Source organism: Heptranchias perlo, unplaced genomic scaffold, assembly GCF_035084215.1.
Source record: "Heptranchias perlo isolate sHepPer1 unplaced genomic scaffold, sHepPer1.hap1 HAP1_SCAFFOLD_44, whole genome shotgun sequence".
Classification (NCBI taxonomy): Eukaryota; Metazoa; Chordata; class Chondrichthyes; order Hexanchiformes; family Hexanchidae; genus Heptranchias; species Heptranchias perlo.
The window spans coordinates 7,273,617-7,293,738 of record NW_027139453.1 but is presented as its reverse complement, the minus strand read 5'-3'; the positions used below and the strand labels follow the sequence as shown (position 1 = coordinate 7,293,738).

General features: G+C 40.1%; 2 long non-coding RNA genes across 7 annotated transcripts in view; one reads left to right on the top strand and one right to left on the bottom strand.

Moving 5' to 3' along the window:
- The window catches only part of LOC137312873 (uncharacterized), a 38,906-nt gene extending 38,418 nt beyond the window's left edge, over positions 1–488 (bottom strand). For 3 of the 6 annotated variants that reach the window (XR_010960902.1, XR_010960907.1, XR_010960906.1), the window contains exon 1: positions 224–487. This is a non-coding gene — a long non-coding RNA (uncharacterized lncRNA). Of the gene's footprint in view, positions 1–132; positions 180–223 lie in introns of those variants that run through there. The other 3 variants (XR_010960903.1, XR_010960904.1, XR_010960905.1) reach the window with 3 other exon arrangements.
- LOC137312874 (uncharacterized) overlaps positions 440–20,122 on the top strand; it is a 65,757-nt gene continuing 46,074 nt past the window's right edge. Inside the window, exons 1-2 of the long non-coding RNA XR_010960908.1 lie at positions 440–728; positions 12,191–12,693. This is a non-coding gene — a long non-coding RNA (uncharacterized lncRNA). The remainder of the gene's footprint in view (positions 729–12,190; positions 12,694–20,122) is intronic.

Below are 20,122 nucleotides of genomic sequence, written 5' to 3'. Positions count from 1 at the left end.
CAGTGCATTTTATTGTATATATACCCAGCAATTACCCACACTGTCCATTTAACAGTGCATTTAATGATATATAAACCCACCATATACCCACACTGTTCATTTAACAGTACATTTAATGATATCTAATCCCACCATTTACCCACACTGTCCATTGCCCCAGTGCTTGAGCTGATTGATGTTCAGCCATAGTTTCATTCGGCGGTTGAATGATTAATGTCCTCACTTGCAGAAACAGCCTCTCCTCAGCTCACTGACGAAACATTCGCTCCTGGTCTCAGGGTTGAAAGCGCAAACATCAGAAAATCGATGGGACTTTCGTAAACAACGTCCCTGATGCAAATGTGACAATTTATTTCTGAACAAGTATCTATTTTACTGAAATTTCCAGAAATAAGATTAGAAAAAGAACATTTAGAACCAACTTTGTTCACAATTGACTTTGCAGCGAATTGTGAACGCGGCTCGATAACATTCCACCAGAAAGACCGCTCCCTGTTCTGAAACAAATGAGGAATGTTTGTGTTGAAATCCATCCTCATGTCTGGCAGCAGCTTTCACAGTGGGCGGAACTCTGAATCTCACAACAAGGATCAGATCAAATTCCCAAGTTGTGAACTGCTAAAATGAAGCAAAGAACTTGCACTCGATTGATTACAATGAAATAACCAGGATATAATTTGCAAAATCTGCACGGACATTGAGAGACGGAAAATACTTGCGGGATCAAGGTAAGGTTAACGTAGTGTCAATTTGTTTTTTATTTAACTTTTCCTGCTCCTTCCTCTTTTCTGAAGCCGATTTCCCGCGGTCGGATATGTTCCCCAGCGTAGGGAGCACTCTATTCATCGGGGATTGAACAATTCACTAATTGTTCGCTCAGACACTGACTGAAGGCCGGCGATTTTACACCGGGAATTTCAGGGCTTATCCCTTCACTGGACCCCACCAATCTCCCCACAGACACGTTTTAAAGCGGTTACGGGACAGAAAGCAGGAGCACGAACTCTGGAGATTTGCACTATCCTCGTCCAGCGGTGCCTCCTCCCAATGTTAGAATTTGATAGTTATTAAACAGGGTTGGGAAACTGTCCTTTCTCAATCTATATGCATTTATTTTTATCTGTAACACTGGCTCGTTTTACTCACTCAACCGTTTTGTGCCCGGTGCACTTTTATTGAACTGATCAAAGACTGATCGAACACTCAGTTCAGCTCAGTAAAGGGTTAACTCTTTCGCAATGGCCGATTATCGCTCTCTGCCCGGCACCTGGAAAATCAGCCTATGGTTACACAAGGCCGGACTGAGCGCGATCCAATCAAAGGACAGGAGCAAAATCGGAGACAAAGCTTATTCCTGATTAATTATATTTAATTAGTTTAATTCGAATTAAATGGGAGAATGGAGCAGGGACTTCAGTTTTTGCTAAATTATGTTATTGATGGTGTTATTTGTTAAATTGGCTCAACTGAAGAAAGAGAGGCCGCTTCCTTCGGACAGAAACAAATTTCAGGAATGTTTCAAAAGGGAAACCGGTTCAGGGCTGAAACTATCTTTCAAAGAGAACGGAGGTTCCTGTTCGTTAATTTTGGTAATTTGTGTAGTTACTTCTAATATCAACAGGTCGGACGGTCCATCACTTATCCTTATATCAAAAGTCACTGCTGAAATTACCGACAGGCTCGAGGGTCCATCACTAATCTTTATATAAAAAGTCAACACTGAAATTACCAACAGGGAGGAGGGTCTATCACTAATCTTTACATGAAGAAAACCCACTGAAAATACCAGAAGCCAGGCGAGTCCATCGCTAATCTTTTTTTAAAAAGAAACTACTGTATTTACCAACAGGTAGGAGTGTCCATCACTCAACTTTATATGAAAAGTATCTACACAAATTAACATCAGTTGGAGGGTCCATCACTAATCTTCATACAAAAAGTAACCACATAAAAATTACCACCAGGTAGGAAGAGCCATCACTAATCTTGACATAAAAAGTAACTACTGAAATCACCAACAGGTATGAGGGTCCATCACTAATCTTGATATAAAAAGCAACCACTGAAATTACCAACAGGAAGAAGAATGCACACGAAACTTTTTTTAAAAAATAACAAATCCAATTACAAACAGGTCGGATGGTCCATCAGTATTTTTAGTATAAAAATTAACGACATAAACTACAAACAGGTAGCAGGGCCCCACCACTAATTTTATCTAAAAAGTAACAACTCCAATTGCAATCAGGAAGGAGGGTCCATCTCAAGTCTTTATAAAGAAATTAACCACTGAAATTATCAACAGGTGGAAGTGTTCAACACTAATTTTTACAAAAAAGTAACAACTCAAATTACCAACAGATAGGATTGTCCAACACTAATCTTGAGAAAAAGTAACTACTGAAATCACCAACAGGTAGGAGGGTCCATCACTAATCTTTATATAAAAAAGTAACGATTCAAATTACCAACAGGTTTTAGGGCCCGATTTGTAGGCTTTATATAAAAAAGGAAGTAACTGCTCAAATGAATCTTGTGTTTGATTACACTAATGTAATTAGTGTAGGTGTAAATGTAAGTTTTTGTTGCTGTTGTCCGTTTATTGCACTGGTTGTGAGCGTCACTGAAACAACAGATAACTGCATCTTACAAGGTCTCGAACTTGGTTGTACATTTATGCTGGAGAATAACTTCAACTATAGTTTGCAGAAATTTACTGACCAAGATCAATCGCTTTTACATTCCCACAGTGTGGAAAGGCAAGCACCAGGACTGATAGTTTGATTAGTCGCTATTGCCTTTGCGCACAACACAGCGTGGCACACACACAATGGAGAATTATAATTGTAAAACACCGTCAAATGTTCAACTTATATATTTGTCGTGTGTTCTGAGATTGTAAGACCCCTAAAGATAATCCAAAGATAAATGTGCAGCACCAGTTTAAAGTTACAAGATTGATAACATTATACATTAGTGTTAATATTATTGAACGGTGTAAAACTCCTCACCTCATAAAATGCTCATTAGGAAACATAGGAAACATAGGAACAGGAGTCGGCCATTCAGCCCCTCCTGCCTGTTCCGCCATTTGATAAGATCATGCCTTATCTGTGATCTATCTCCATCGACCCGCCTTTGCCCATATCCCTTAATACCTTTGGTTGCCAATAAGCTATCTATCAGAGATTTAAATTTAGCAATTGAGCTAGTATCAACTGCCATTTTCGGAAGAGAGTTCCAAAATTCGACCACCCTTTGTGTGTAGAAATGTTTTCTAATCTCGCTCCTGAAAGGTCTGGCTCTAATTTTTACACTGTGGATCCGACTCCTGGAATCCCCAACCAGCGGGAATATTTTCTATCTATCCACCCTATCCGTTCCTCCTAATATCTTATAAACTTCGATCAGATCACTCCTTAGCATTCGAAACTCCAGAGAATACAACCGCAATTTATGTAATCTCTCCTCGTAACTTAATCCTTGAAGTCCGGGTATCATTCCAGTAAACCTACGCTGCACTCACTCCAAATCCAATATGTCCTTCCGAAGGTGCGGTTCCCAGAACTGCTCACAGTACTCCAGGTGCGGTCTAACCAGGGTTTGGTACAGCTGCAGAATAACTTCTGCCCCCTTGTACTCTAGTCCACTTGATATAAAGGCCAGCATTCCATTCGCCTTAATGATTATTTTCCGCACCTGTTAATGACACTTTTATGATCTATGTACCTGAACCCCAACGTCCCTTTGGATATCAATTGTTTTTAACTTTTTAACATTTAGAACGTACCCTGTTCCATCCTTTTTTGACCAAAGTGGATGACCTCACACTTGTCCACATTCAATACCATTTGCCACAGTTTTGCCCATTCACCTAATCTATCAATACCGCTTAGAAATTTTATTTTCATCTACACTGCTTACAATGCCACCAATCTTTGTGTCATCGGCAAACTTAGATATGAGACTTTCGATGCCTTCATCTCAGTCGTTAATAAATATTGTGAATAATTCAGGCCCCAAGACAGATGACTGCGGGACTCCACTAGTCACAATGTCACGAGTCACATCCTGCCAAAGTGAGTACTTACCCATTCTCCCTACTCTCTGTCGCCTTTCGCTCAGCCAATTTCCTAATCAAGTCCGTACTTTTCCCTCAATTCAATGGGCTTCTATCTTAGCTAACAGTCTCTTATGTGGGCCCATATCAAATGCCTTCTGGAAGTCCATATAAATAACCTCCATTGACATTCCCCTGTCCAATACTTTAGTCACCTCTTCAAAAAATTCAATCTGATTTATCAGGCACGACCTAACTTTCACAAATCCATGCTGGCTCTCTCTGATCAACTGAAAATTCAGAGGTGTTCAGTCACCCTATCCTTAATTATAGACTCCAGCATTTTCCCCACAACAGATGTTAGGCTAACTGGTTTATAATACTCCGCTTTCCCTCTCTCTCTCCTTTCTTAAAAAGCGGAGTGACATGTGCAATTTTCCAATCTCGATGGACAGTTCCTGAATCGAGAGAACTTTGAAAGATTACAGTTAGGGCATCTGCAATGTGCTCACTTACTTCCTTTGAAACCTTGGGATGGAAACCATCCGGTCCTCGGGATTTCTCACTCTTTAGTGCCATTATTTTCTTCATTACTGTTGCTTTACTTATGTTAATTTTATTGAGTCCCTGTCCCCGATTCAATATTAGTTCTCATGGGATTTCCGGCATGCTATCTCCTTTTACGACTGTAAATACTGACGCAAAGTAATTATTCAACATGTCCGCCATTTCCACATTGTCAATGACAATACCCCCACTTTCAGTGTTTAAGGGGCCAAAACTGCTCCTGACCATCCCCCTTTTCCTAATGTAATTATAAATGTACTTCGTATTGTTTTTGATATCCCTTGCATGTTTCTTTTTATACTCTTTTTTGTAGCTCTTACGATCTGTTTTGTGACCCTTTGTTGATCTTTGTATCTTTCCCATTCGCCAGGATCTGTGCCATTCTTTGCCTTTTTAAATTCCCTTTCCTTATGTCTTATACTGTCCCTTACGTCTTTAGTTGTCCATGGCTGTTTTTTTTATGGCAAGTAGAGTTCCTGCCCCTCAGCGGTATAAACCGGTTCTGTATCTCGTTAAATGTTTGTTTAAACATTTCCCATTGATCATCAGTAGTTCGAACCATTAACAAATTTGCCCAGTTCATGTGGACAGTCTCTTTTGTTCAGCCTGGGCTGCAGTGGAACACTGAGTAAATGTACAGAAAGGAAGGGCCCAGGGCCGTGGTCAGTCTGGGCTGCAGTGTGACACTGGGTAAATGCATAGACAGGAAAAGCTCAGTGTGGTGCTCAGTCTGGGTTGCGGTGAGACGCTGATAATCGGACTCAGTATTCGTGGGTTTCGGGAGTGACAACACCCAGGGAATCCGGTGACTGCTGGAAAGTGCACCTATATGGGTCTCCGATTGTCCTCTCAGTGTGGGATGAGAATGTATTCTTAAATCTCTGATTGGCCCCTCAGTGAGGGAGGAGGTTCAACCCACTCTGCTCTTTATGAGGAGTGGGGATCTGGGGTTCAAAGGGATTGGATTCTTCATACCCGGTTTATGTGGGAAATAAACCACCCGAATGGCACGAAAACCGGGGAGCGGGGGGAGGTGTTGTTTTCCCGAGTCAGAGCATCAGAGCGACCACAGAGTCCCTGATATAATTTGGCGAGTGAATGTGGCAAGGTATTGGCGATTCGAGACTGTTTCAAAGTGCAAGCCTCGTGGTTATAAAACAGCGCTCGGATCGTGAGTTCAATTCTCAGCCTGTGAAACTAAAAAGTGCGATAATTACTGACAGTATCTGTACTGATTGTGGAACTGACAGTGCTTGTATTGATTGTAGAACTGACATTATCTGTGCTGATTTTACAGAGCTTAACAGAGAGGATATTTGTGATGCTTAAAGAGTTGTTATACTGACGGTGTCCTTTTGATTATAGCGCTGATGTTACTGACAGTATCTCTGCTAATCTGACGCGGTTATTCCTGACTGCATATCTGCTCAATTTCGGGCTGATAGTACTGATAGTGTCTATGTTCAATGTAGCCCTGTTATTACTGACTTATCCCTGCTCAATATGGGGCTGATATTTCTGACATTATCTGTATTGATGAAAGAGCTGGTGTAATAAAAATATTCATTGAATTACATGGAATTTGACAGCACAGGAACAGCCCACTTGGCCAAAAAGGTCTTTGCCTGGATTTATGCTCGACACGATCGTTCCCCACACTACTTCTTCGCATCCTATCAACTTATCTTTCTATTGCTGCGGTTCAAGCAGATCAGTTAGAAGGACTGCACTGTCAAACTCACATATTAAAAAAAAATAAGTGTTGCCTTGTCCTGCCAGGTGAGTGCAGGCGAACTGCTGGGACTCGCCCGGCAGAGGCGGAGACTCCGAAACGGCGCCAGAGATTGCGATGTTCTGACCTGTCTCACTGTTCATCGACTGAACAACAAGATTCTTATGATAGCGTGGGTTTGGGTGGGGGGTGAATTGCAATCCAGAATCCTGGACACATCAGGTTAGCATCTCGGCAGATACAAAAAGCATCAATTTCAGGACCTTGGTATTTAAAATCTACAGATACAGAATCTCTTGTACTGAACTTTTAACCGTCCCCGAAATAAAATCGCCGGTTGGTTTCACGGTTTAACTGTTTAATTCTGACTGGACACAGGGTGGAACAATGTGTGTGTTTACTAAAGTATATTTAACAAAGTTTCCCTTCGATTCCCTTGCACCGAATATCTGATCTTTGCTCCCCTAGAATTCTGCGAAGTGCAGAATCGATGGAGCTCAGCCTGAAATATAAAAAGCCAGTCAAAGCGCATTTGGTTCGGGTATAGTGCAGAACATCCCTCCGAGAGGGGAAAGGAAGGGCACCCAAAGCTAGAGCTCACTGGATGACTAAAGAGATTAAAATGAAACAGAAAACGGAGGCTTATGACGAATGTATGGTTCATAACACAGTAGAGAATCAGGCTGAATACAGGAAGAACAGAGGAGATCGAAAAAAAGGGAATAAGAGGGGCAAAAAGAGAGATTCAATAGTAACTTTCAAAGGGGAATTGGATAAAAACTTGGAGGGAGAAATTTGGAGGGCTATGGGGAAAGAGCAGGGGAAAGGGACCAAATGGACAGCCCTTTCTAATAGCCAGCACAGGCGTAATGGGCCGAATGGCCACCTCCTGTGCTGTACCTACTATGATACTATGTTGCATCCATATAAAGGGAACGTACAAACCATCTAGTGCTGAAGTCATTTTACAGAAACTCTGGTTAACCTTCACATTCACCAAATGCCGGAATTGATAATCCAGCACATGTTTAAATATAGGAACATAGGAAGAGTAGTAGGCCATTCAGCCCCTCGAATCTGTTCTCGATTTTAATTAGATCATCGTTGCTCTGTACCTGAATTCTATTTACCTGTCCTTGATCCATTTCGCTTGATAGCCTTACCACAAAAAATCTGCCGCTATCAGTCTTCAAAGTTTCAGTTGACCCTGAATCCATAACCTTTTGGAGGAGCGAATTCCACATTTCCAGTGAACTTTGTGCGAAAAGGTGCGTCCAGATTTCACTCCTGAAGGGCCGAGCGCGAATTTTAATGTTGTGCCCCCTTGTTCTGGATTCCTCCATCAAAGATAATGTCGACTCTGTATTTAATGAGTGTGAGGTATTACATTTTGGTTGTAAAAATAGCGGGGCCACAAACTGCTTGGATAATAATTGTCCAAAAAGGGTAGAGGAGCGGGGGGTTCGGGGGGTACAGATAAAGAAAGCACTAAATGTAGCGAAGCAGGTTAATAAGGCCATAAAAAAGCAAATCAAGCAATGCGGTTCTTTCCAGAAGGCTAGAAATGTAAAGCAGAGAAGTGAAGTTAAATTTGTATACAACCTTGGTTAGGCCACACTTGGATTACTATGAATAGTTCTGGTCTCCACATTATAAAAAGGATATAGAGGCACTGGAGAAGGTACAAAAAGATTTACTAGGATGATACCAGAACAGAGAAGTTATACCTATCAAGGAAGATTGAGCAACATGGGGCTCTTTTCCCTGGCAAAAGGAAGACAGACGGGTGGCCTGATAGATGTCTTTAAGATTATGTAAGAGTTTGATAGGGTAGACGTAGAGAAGATGTTTCAACTTGCGGGAGAAACCAGAACGATGGACCATAAATATCAGATAGTCACTAATAAATCCAATAGGGAATTCAGCAGGAACTTCTTTACCCAGAGATTGGTTGGAAAGTGGAACTCACTACCACAAGGAGTAGTAGAGGCGAGTAGCTTTTAATTGAAGCAAATTAAACACATGAAGGAGAAAGGAATTGAGGGAATTTGCTAATAGGGGTAGATTAAGGGAGGAGGTGAGTGTGGAGAATGGACCATTTGGGCCGAATGGTCTGTTTCTGTGCTGTACGTTCTATGAAATTCTCTATCGAATCTTATTATCATTTTAGAAATGTCATTTAAAGCACCCTGACGACATGCAAACCCACCATTTACACACGGTCCATTTAACAGTATATTTAATGATATATAAACAAATCATTTGCTCACACTATCCATTAAACTGTGTATTTAATGATATATAAACCCACCATTTACAAACAATGTCCATTTACCACCGTATTTAATGATACATATAACCACCATTAACCCACACTGTCCATTTAACAGTGTATTTAATGACATATAAACCCACCATTTACTCACACTGTCCAATTAACAGTGTATTTAATGACATATAAAAACACCATTTACTCCTACTATACATTTAACAGTGTATTTAATGACATATAAACCCACCATTTACTCCGACTGAACATTGAACAGTGGATTTAATGATATATAAACCCACCATTTACCCACACTGTCCATTTAACAGTGTATTTAATGATATATAAACCCATCATTTACACACACTGTCCATTTAACAGTGTTTTTAATGACATATAAAGCCACCATTTACCCACACTGTCCATTTAACAGTATATTTAATTATATGAATCGTTCGTTTGAATATTTTTACAAAATGAATAAAACTCCGTTTAACTCAGCGATAGATTGAAAGAAGTAAGAAAGAGAAGGTCTGTCGAGGGAGAATTCACAGGAATACTAATATTGGGGAATGTTTCGTTCCGCCACTTTAGGTTGTGTCTCCGGCCCGAATGAATCCTCAATCCTGGTCAAAAAACAAGGGGGAAATTGGAGAGAAAAGGGGAAATATCGCAATCTGTCCCTGGGATTGATCACAACAATCCGTCCCTCGGAATTATCACTACAATCTTTCCCTGGGATTGATCACAACAATCCGTCCCTCGGAATTATCACCACAATCTATCCCTGGGATTGATCACAACAATCCGTCCCGCGGGATTATCACCACAATCAATCCCTGGGATTGATCACAACAATCCGTCCCGCGGGATTATCACTAGAATCTGTCCCTGGGATTGATCACAACAATCTGTCCCTCGGAATTATCACCACAATCTATCCTTGGGATTGATCACAACAATCTGTCCCTCGGAATTATCACCACAATCTATCCCTGGCATTGACCACAACAATCCGTCCCTCGGAATTATCACCACAATCTATCCCTGGGATTGATCACAACAATCAATCCCTCGGGATTATCTTCACAATCTGTCATTGGGATTGATCACAACAATCCGTCCCTCGGGATTATCACCACAATCTATCCCTGGCATTGATCACAACAATCCGTCCCGCGGAATTATCACCACAATCTGTCCCTGGGATTGATTACAACAATCAGTCCCTCGGGATTATCACCACAATCTATCCCTCGGATTGATCACAACAATCCGTCCCTCGGGATGATCATCACAATCTGTCCCTGGCATTGATCACAACAATCTATCCCTCGGGATTATCACCACAATATGTCCCTGGGATTGATCACAACAATCTATCCCTCGGGATTATCACCACAATCTGTCCCTGGGATTGATCACAACAATCCGTCCCTCGGAATTATCACCACAATCTCTCCCTGGGATTGATCACAACAATCAGTCCCTCGGGATTATCACCACAATCTATCCCTGGGATTGATCACAACAATCCGTCCCTCGGGATTATCACCACAATCTGTCCCTGGGATTGATCACAACAATCCGTCCCTCGGGATTATCACCACAATCAATCCCTGGGATTGATCACAACAATCCGTCCCGCGGGATTATCACTAGAATCTGTCCCTGGGATTGATCACAACAATCTGTCCCTCGGAATTATCACCACAATCTATCCTTGGGATTGATCACAACAATCTGTCCCTCGGAATTATCACCACAATCTATCCCTGGCATTGACCACAACAATCCGTCCCTCGGAATTATCAACACAATCTATCCCTGGGATTGATCACAACAATCAATCCCTCGGGATTATCTTCACAATCTGTCCCTGGGATTGATCACAACAATCCGTCCCTCGGGATTATCACCACAATCTATCCCTGGCATTGATCACAACAATCCGTCCCGCGGAATTATCACCACAATCTGTCCCTGGGATTGATTACAACAATCAGTCCCTCGGGATTATCACCACAATCTATCCCTCGGATTGATCACAACAATCCGTCCCTCGGGATGATCATCACAATCTGTCCCTGGCATTGATCACAACAATCTATCCCTCGGGATTATCACCACAATCTGTCCCTGGGATTGATCACAACAATCTATCCCTCGGGATTATCACCACAATCTGTCCCTGGGATTGATCACAACAATCCGTCCCTCGGAATTATCACCACAATCTCTCCCTGGGATTGATCACAACAATCAGTCCCTCGGGATTATCACCACAATCTATCCCTGGGATTGATCACAACAATCCGTCCCTCGGGATTATCACCACAATCTGTCCCTGGGATTGATCACAACAATCCGTCCCTCGGGATTATCACCACAATCAATCCCTGGGATTGATCACAACAATCCGTCCCGCGGGATTATCACTAGAATCTGTCCCTGGGATTGATCACAACAATCTGTCCCTCGGAATTATCACCACAATCTATCCTTGGGATTGATCACAACAATCTGTCCCTCGGAATTATCACCACAATCTATCCCTGGCATTGACCACAACAATCCGTCCCTCGGAATTATCACCACAATCTATCCCTGGGATTGATCACAACAATCAATCCCTCGGGATTATCTTCACAATCTGTCCCTGGGATTGATCACAACAATCCGTCCCTCGGGATTATCACCACAATCTATCCCTGGCATTGATCACAACAATCCGTCCCGCGGAATTATCACCACAATCTGTCCCTGGGATTGATTACAACAATCAGTCCCTCGGGATTATCACCACAATCTATCCCTCGGATTGATCACAACAATCCGTCCCTCGGGATGATCATCACAATCTGTCCCTGGCATTGATCACAACAATCTATCCCTCGGGATTATCACCACAATCTGTCCCTGGGATTGATCACAACAATCTATCCCTCGGGATTATCACCACAATCTGTCCCTGGGATTGATCACAACAATCCGTCCCTCGGAATTATCACCACAATCTGTCCCTGGGATTGATCACAACAATCAGTCCCTCGGGATTATCACCACAATCTATCCCTGGGATTGATCACAACAATCCGTCCCTCGGGATTATCACCACAATCTGTCCCTGGGATTGATCACAACAATCCGTCCCTCGGGATTATCACCACAATCTGTCCCTGGGATTGATCACAACAATCCGTCCCTCGGGATTATCACCACAATTTTGTCCCTGGGGTTGATCACAACAATCCGTCCCTCGGAATTATCACCACAATCTGTCGTCAAACACTTTCTCTCTTCGGACACTTCCAACCCGGGGAGGGGCTATTTATAACTGTCTGTGAACCCCCTCAAAATGAGGGCAATCCAATCTTTCTACCAATCACAGACCAGGAATGGTCCTTTCCCGATTTAACAATGCAACTGGTGTATCTGCTGAATATTTACTTTGATAAATGTAACTGTGGAAAGTCAGTACTCATTCGCACAGTGATTGAGGCGATTGATGCTCAGCGATTGTTTCATTTGGCGGTTAAATGGTTAATGTCCTCACTTACAGAAACAGCCCGTCCTCAGCTCTCTGACGAAACACTGGCTCTTTGCAACCGGGTTGAAAGCGCAAACATCAGAAAACCGATGGGACTTTCAGCAAACAATGTTCCTGATGCAAATATAACAATTTATTTCGAACCAAGTATCTGTTTTACTGAACCTCCCTGGAACAAGATGATAAAAAGTAAAATTTATGAATGACTTTGTTCACAATTGACGTGGCAGCGAATTGTCAACCCGGTTCGATTCGATTCCACCAGAAAGGCCGCTCCCTGTTCTGAAAGAAATGAGGAATGTTTGTGTTGAAATCCATCCTGATGTCTGGCAGCAGCTTTCACAGAGGGCGGAGCTCTGAATCTCACATAAGAAGGATCGGATTAAATTCACAAGTTGTGAACCGCTAAAATAAAGCAAGGAACTTGTTCTCGCTTTATTGTAATGAAATAACAAGGATATAATTTGTAAAATCCACACGGACATTAAGAGACGGAAATTCCTTGCGGGATCAAGGTAAGATTAATGTCGTTGAAATTTGTTTTTAAATTAACATTTTCAGCCCCTTCCTCTTTTCTAAAGCCGATTTCCTGCGGTCAGATATGTTCCCCGGCGTATGGAGCTCTCTATTCCTCGCGGATGGAACAATTCACTAATTGTTCGCTCAGACACTGACTGAAGGCCGGTTACTTTCCACCGGGTATTTCAGGGCTTATCCCTTCATGGACCCCACCAATCTCCCCACAGACACATTTTAAAGCGGTTACAGGACAGAAAGCAGGAACACGGACTCTGGAGATTTCCACCATCCTCGTCCAGCGGTGTCTCCTCCCCATGTTAGAATTTGACATTCAGTAAACACGGGTGGGAAACTGTCCTTTCTCACTCGACATGCTTTTATTTTTAACTGTAACACTGGCTCTTTTCACTCACTGAACCGTTTTGTTCCGGGTACACTTGTATTTAACTGATCAAGGACTGATCGAACACACAGTTCAGCTCAGTAAAGGGTTAACACATTCGCAATGGCCGATTCTCCCGATCTGCCGGGCACCTGAGAAATCAGCCTCTGGAAACCTGAGGCCGGACTGAAAGCGATCCAATCAAAGGATTGGAGCAAAATCGGAGACAAAACGTGTTCCTGATTAATTATAATTAATTAGTTTAATGCGAATTAAGTGGGAGAATGGAGCAGCGACTTCTGTTTTTGCTGAAGTATGTTTGAGCGGGTGTTGTTTGTTAAACTGGCTCAACTCAAGAAATGCCGCGACCTTTCGAGAAAAACAAACTTCAGGAATGTTTTAAGGGGAAACCGGTTCAGGGCGGAAACCATCTTTCGCACGATAGGTGGTTCCTGACCGTTAATCATGGTAATTTGAGTTGTTACTTTTAATATCAACAGGTCGGAGGGTCCCAGCACTGAGTGGAATTAATAAAACTGTTGCAGCAGGAACAGAATATTTATGAAATAGTGAAAAGTTATTAGCAGGAAAAAGGAAGGAGGTTTTGAAGAAGTAACTTTATATTAAAAATGGAAAACGAGAACGGGTCAACATTCCAATGAATTGGAGTTCAGATTGTGTGTTATATCTGTGAATCTACAAATCATTCTAAACACGTTTGGAAAGTCAGAATCATGAGAGATGTGATCTAGTATCTATAAGACTGGGATGTGATGGATGAAGTTTTGGGGAGAAACTAAATATTTCCTTTAGTTTCTAAAAGTGACGGCAGATGTGAAAATGTTGTTTTACCAGAGGAGGATGTGGGACCATATTTCGAGAAACTGTTGAGAAGGATTTGGATCTGAATTTAGTAAACATTTGGAAAGTCAGAATCATAAGAGATATGATCTACTATCTAGAAAACAGGGCTTGGGTTTTCACAGAACATGATCCTGGTTGTAAAATTTTGAGGAGAGAGGACGCCAGTATAAATAAATGGTTCTATGACAGAGGTGGAGAAACATCAACAAACTGGCAGGGCCCCAGCACTAATCTTTATATAAAAATAACTACTGAAATTACCAACAGGTATGAGGGTCAATCACTATTTTTTATATAAAAAGTAAATACTGAAAATACCACCAGGAAGGAGGGCCCATCATTAATCTTTATATTAGAAGTTACTATTGAAATTACAAACAGTTAGGAGGGTCCATCACTAATCTCTACATAAAAAAGTAACAACTCAAATTACCAACAGGCAGGAGACCCCATCGCTAATGTTTACATCAAAGAGTAACTACTGAAATTACCAAAAGGCAGGAGGGTCCATCAATGATCTTTATACAAAAAGTAACAATCCAAATTACCTGCAGGTTTGAGGGTCCAAGCACTAATCTTTACATAAAAAGTTGGAGCTCAAATTACCAACAGGGAGGAGGGTCCATCACTAATCTTTATATAAAAAAAGAAACTACTGAAATTACAAACAGTTAGGGGGTCCATTAATAATCTTTAAGAAAAACGTAACTAATGAAACAACCAACAGGGTGGATCCATCACGAATCTTCATATAAAAATAAACTACTAAAACTACACGAGGTAGGAAGGTCCATCACTAATAATTATCAACAGGCAGGGTCCCCATCACTAATTTTATATAAAAATAACTACAGAAATTACCAACAGGAATGAGGGTCCGTCAATAATCTTTATATAAAAAGTAACAACTCAAAATACCAACAGAGAGGAGGGGCCATCACTAATGTTTATATAAAAAGTAAATACTGAAATTACCACCAGGTAGAAGTGTCCATCACTTTATGATAATACAAAAAGTAACTACTGAAATTATCAGTAATTATGAGGGTCCCATCACTAATCTTTACCGATCAAAATAACGACTGAAATCACCACCAGGTAGGATTGTCGGTCACTAATATTGACATAAAAAGTAACTACTGAAATAATCAACAGGTAGGAGTGACCATCACTAATCTTTACATGAAAATTAACTACAGAAATAAGCAACAGGGAGAAGGGTCCATTACCAATATTTATGTTAAAAGAAACCACTGAAATTACCAACAGGGAGGAGGATCCATCACTAATTTTATATAAAAAAGTAACGACTGAAATTATCTACAGGTAGGAGGGTCCATCATTAAACTTTATATGAAAAGAAACCACTGAAATTACCAACAGGCAGGAGGGCCTATCACTAATTTCAAATGAATGTAACTACTGAAATCAGCACCAGGTTGGATGGTCCATCACTAATCTTTATACAAAAAGTAAATATTGAAATTACCAACAGGCAGGAGGGACCATCACTAATCTTTGCATATAAAGGTACAATTCAAATTACCAGCAGGTATGAGGGTCCCATCACTAATCTGTACATAAAAAAGTAACCACTGAAATTACCCACAGGCAGTCGGCCCTATCACTGATCTTTACCTAAAAAAATAACGACTGAAATTACCACCAGTTAAGAGTGTCCACTAATCTTTATATAAAAAGTAACTACTGAAATTACCAACAGGCAGGAGGGTCCATCACTGATCCTTACATGAAAAACTAACTGCTGAAATTAACAACAGGTAGGAGGGCCCATCACTAATCTTTATGTAAAAAGTAACCACTGAAATTACCAACGGTCAGGACACCCCATCACTAATATTTTATCAAAAAGTTACAACTCAAATTACCAGCAGGTAGGAGGGTACATCACTAATCATTATATGAAAAGTATCTCCTGAAATTACCAAATGGGTGGAGGATCCGTCGTTAATCTTGATATAATGAGTAATAGTTCAAATTACCACCAGGTCAGAGCGCCCATCACTAATCTGTATAAAAAAAGAAAGCACTGAACTTACCAACAGGTAGGAGGGTCCATTACCAATCTTTGTATAACAAGTAATTACTGGAATTATCAACAGGGAGTAGTGTCAATCACTAATCTCTTTCGAAAAAGTAACAACCCAAATTACCAATCTTTGCATAAAATGTAATTCCTGAAATTACCAACAGGGAGGAGGGTCAATCACTAATCTCTTTAGAAAAACTAACAACCCAAATTACCAACAGGTAGGAGGGTCCATCACTAATCTTTACATAAAAATTAACTACTGAAATCACCACCAGGAAGTAATGTCCATCACTCATCTTTATAAAAGAAAAAAATAAACTCCTGAAATTATCAACAGGCAAGAGGTCCGATCACTTATCCTTACCTAAAAAATAACTGAAACTACCATCAGATGGCAGTGTCCATCATAAATCTTTATATCAAAAGTAATTACTGAAATTAACAACAGGGAGTCCGGTCCATCACTAATTTGTAAATAAAAAAAACAGCTATTGAAATTACCAACAGGCAGGAGGGTCCATCACTAATCTTTAGATAACAAAAGAATCTACTGAAATCACCACCAGGTGGTAATGTCCATCATTATTTTTTATAAGGAAATAAATTACTGAAATTACAACAGGTAGGAGGGTCTATCACTAATCTTTATATAAAAAGTAACTACTGAAATTACCAACAGGCATGAGGGTCAATCACAAATATTTATATAAAAGGCTACGACTGAATTTCCAACAGGTAGCAAGGTCCATCACAAATCTTCTTAAATAAAGTAATTATTGGAATTACCAACAGGTGGGTGGGTCCATCACTTATTTTTAAATAAAACGAAACCACTGAAATTACCAGTAGGCAGGAGTGTCCATCACTAATCTTTATATAAAAAGCAACCACTGAAATTACCACCAGGTAGGACTATCCATCACGAATCTTTATATAAAATGTAAATACTGAAAATAACACCAGGCAGGACTATCCATCACCAATCTTTATATAAAAAGTAACTACGAAATTACCCCTAGGCAGGAGGGTCGATCACTAATCTTAATATAAAAATTAACCACTGAAATCACCACCAGGAAGTAATGTCCATCACTCATCTTTATAAAAGAAAAAAATAAACTCCTGAAATTATCAACAGGCAAGACGTCCGATCCCTTATCCTGACCTAAAAATTATCTGAAGCTACCACAAGCTGGCAGTGTCCATCATCAATCCTCACATGAAAGGTAACGACTGAAATTACCACGAGGAAGGAGTGTTCATCATTAATCTTTATATCAAAAGGAGTTATTGAAATTAACACCAGGGAGTCCGGTCCATCACTAATTTGTATATAAAAAAAACAGCTACTGAAATTACCAACAGGCAGGAGGGTCCATCACTAATCTTTAGATATCAAAAGTATCTACTGAATTCACCGCCAGGTGGTAATATCCATCATTATTTGATATAAGGAAAGAAATTACTGAAATTACCAACAGGTAGGAGGGTCCATCACTAATCTTTAGATAACAAAAGTATCTACTGAAATCACCACCAGGTGGTAGGGTCCATCATTATTTGATATAAGGAAAGAAATTACTGAAATTACCAACAGGTAGGAGGGTCTATCACTAATCTTTATGTAAAAAGTAACCACTGAAATTACCAAATCGGTGGAGGGTCCGTCATTAATCTTGATATAATGAGTAATCACTCAAATTACCACCAGGTCAGAGTGCCCATCACTAATCTGTATATAAAAAAGAAAGTACTGAACTTACCAACAGGTGGGAGGGTCCATTACCAATCTTTGTATAACAAGTAATTACTGAAATTACCAACAGGGAGTAGTGTCAATCACTAATCTCTTTAGAAAAAGTAACAACCCAAATTAACAACAGGGAGGAGGGTCCATTAACAATCTTTGTACAAAAAGTAATTACTGAAATACCAAAAAGGAGGAGTGTCAATCGCGAATCATTTTATTAAAAAAGTAACAACCCAAATTTCCAACAGGTAGGAGGGTCCATCACTAATCTTTACATAAAAATTAACTACTGAAATCACCACCAGGAAGTAATGTCCATCACTCATCTTTATAAATGAAAAAAATAAACTCCTGAAATTATTAACAATCCATACCTAAAAAATAACTGAAACTACCACCAGATGGCAGTGTCCATCATAAATCCTGACATGAAAGGTAACGACTGAAATTACCTTCAGGTGGGAGTGTCCATCATTAATCTTTACATCAAAAGTAATTACTGAAATTAACACCAGGGAGTCCGGTCCATCACTAATTTGTTTATACAAAAACAGCTACTGAAATTACTAACAGGCAGGAGGGTCCATCATTATTTTTTTATAATGAAAGAAATTACTGAAATTACCAACACGTAGGAGGGTCTATCACTAATCTTTATATAAAAAGTAACTACTGAAATTACCAACAGGCATGAGGGTCAATCACAAATCTTCATATAAAAAGCTGCTACTGAATTTACAACAGGTAGCAAGGTCCATCACTAAACTTTTTAAATAAAGTAATTATTGGAATTACCAACAGGTGGGTGGGTCCATCACTTATTTTTAAATAAAACGAAACCACTGAAATTACCACCAGGCCGGAGTGTCCATCACTAATCTTTATATAAAAAGCAACGACTGAATTTACAACAGGTAGCAATATCCATCATTAATCTTTTTTAAATAAAGTAACTACTGGAATTACCAACAGCTAGGCGGGTCCATCACTAATCTTTGTAGAAGAAAAAACTACTGAAATTACAACAGAAATGAGGGTCCATCACTTATCACTATATAAAAAGCAACCACTGAAATTACCACCAGGTAGGATTATCCATCGCGAATCTTCATATAAAAAGTAACTACTGAAAATAACACCAGGCAGGAGTGTCCATCACTAATCTTTATATAAAAATTAACTGCGAAATTACCACTAGCCAGGAGGGTCGATCACTAATCTTTATAACAAAAGTAACAACTGAAATTACCAACAGGCAGGAGGTCCAATGACTAACCTTCACCTAAAAAAACGACTGAAATTACCAACAGGTAGGAGTGTCCATCACTAATCTTAAAATAAAAAGTAACTACTGAAATTACCAACGGGCAGGAGGGTCCATCACTAATCTTAATATAAAAATCAACTACTGAACTTATATCGGTAGGAAGGTCCATCACTAATCTTTTCAAATAATGTAACTACTGAAATTACCATTAGCCAGGAGGTCCCATCAGTAGTCTTTACATGAAAAGTAACTACACAAATTATCAACATGGAAGATAGTCCATCTGTATTCTATATGTAAAAAGGAACTACTGAAATTACCACCAGGCAGGAGTGTCCATCACTAATCTTGATATAAAAAGTAACTAATGAATTAATAACTGGATATAAAACTTACCAGGGACACCGAGAGCAGCTGGGCAGGCACAGTAAATGACTAGAACAGTAATACAGTAAATCATGGTTTATGGAACTAATAGCTAGATGTAGAGAATTACCAGGGACACCGATAGCAGCTTGATTGGCACAGTAAATGACGAGAACGGTGATAAAGTGACTCATGGTTTAGAGAACTAATAGCTAGATATAGAGAATTACCAGGGACACCAAGAGCAGCGAGGTGGGCACAGCAAATGCTCGAAAAGTAATAACGTGACTCATGGTTTATAGAACTAATAGCTGGATATAGAGAATTTCCAGGGACATCCAGAGCAGCAAGGTGGGCACAGTAAATGTCTAGAACAGTAATAAAATGACTCATGGTTTATAGAACTAATAACTAGATATATAGACTTACCAGTGACACCAAGAGCAGCTCGGTGGGCACAGTAAATGACTAAAATACTAATAAAGTGACTCATGGTTTAGAGAACTAATAGCTAGATATAGAGAATTACCAGGGACACCAAGAGCAGCTAGGTGGGCACAGTAAATGCTAGAAAAGTAATAAAGTGACTCATGGATTATAGAACTAATAGTTGGATATAGAGAATTACCAGGGACACCAAGAGCAGCAAGGTGGGCACAGTAAATGACTAGAACAGTAATAAAGTGACTCATGATTAATAGAACTAAAACCTGGATATAGAGAATTATCAGGGACACCAATAG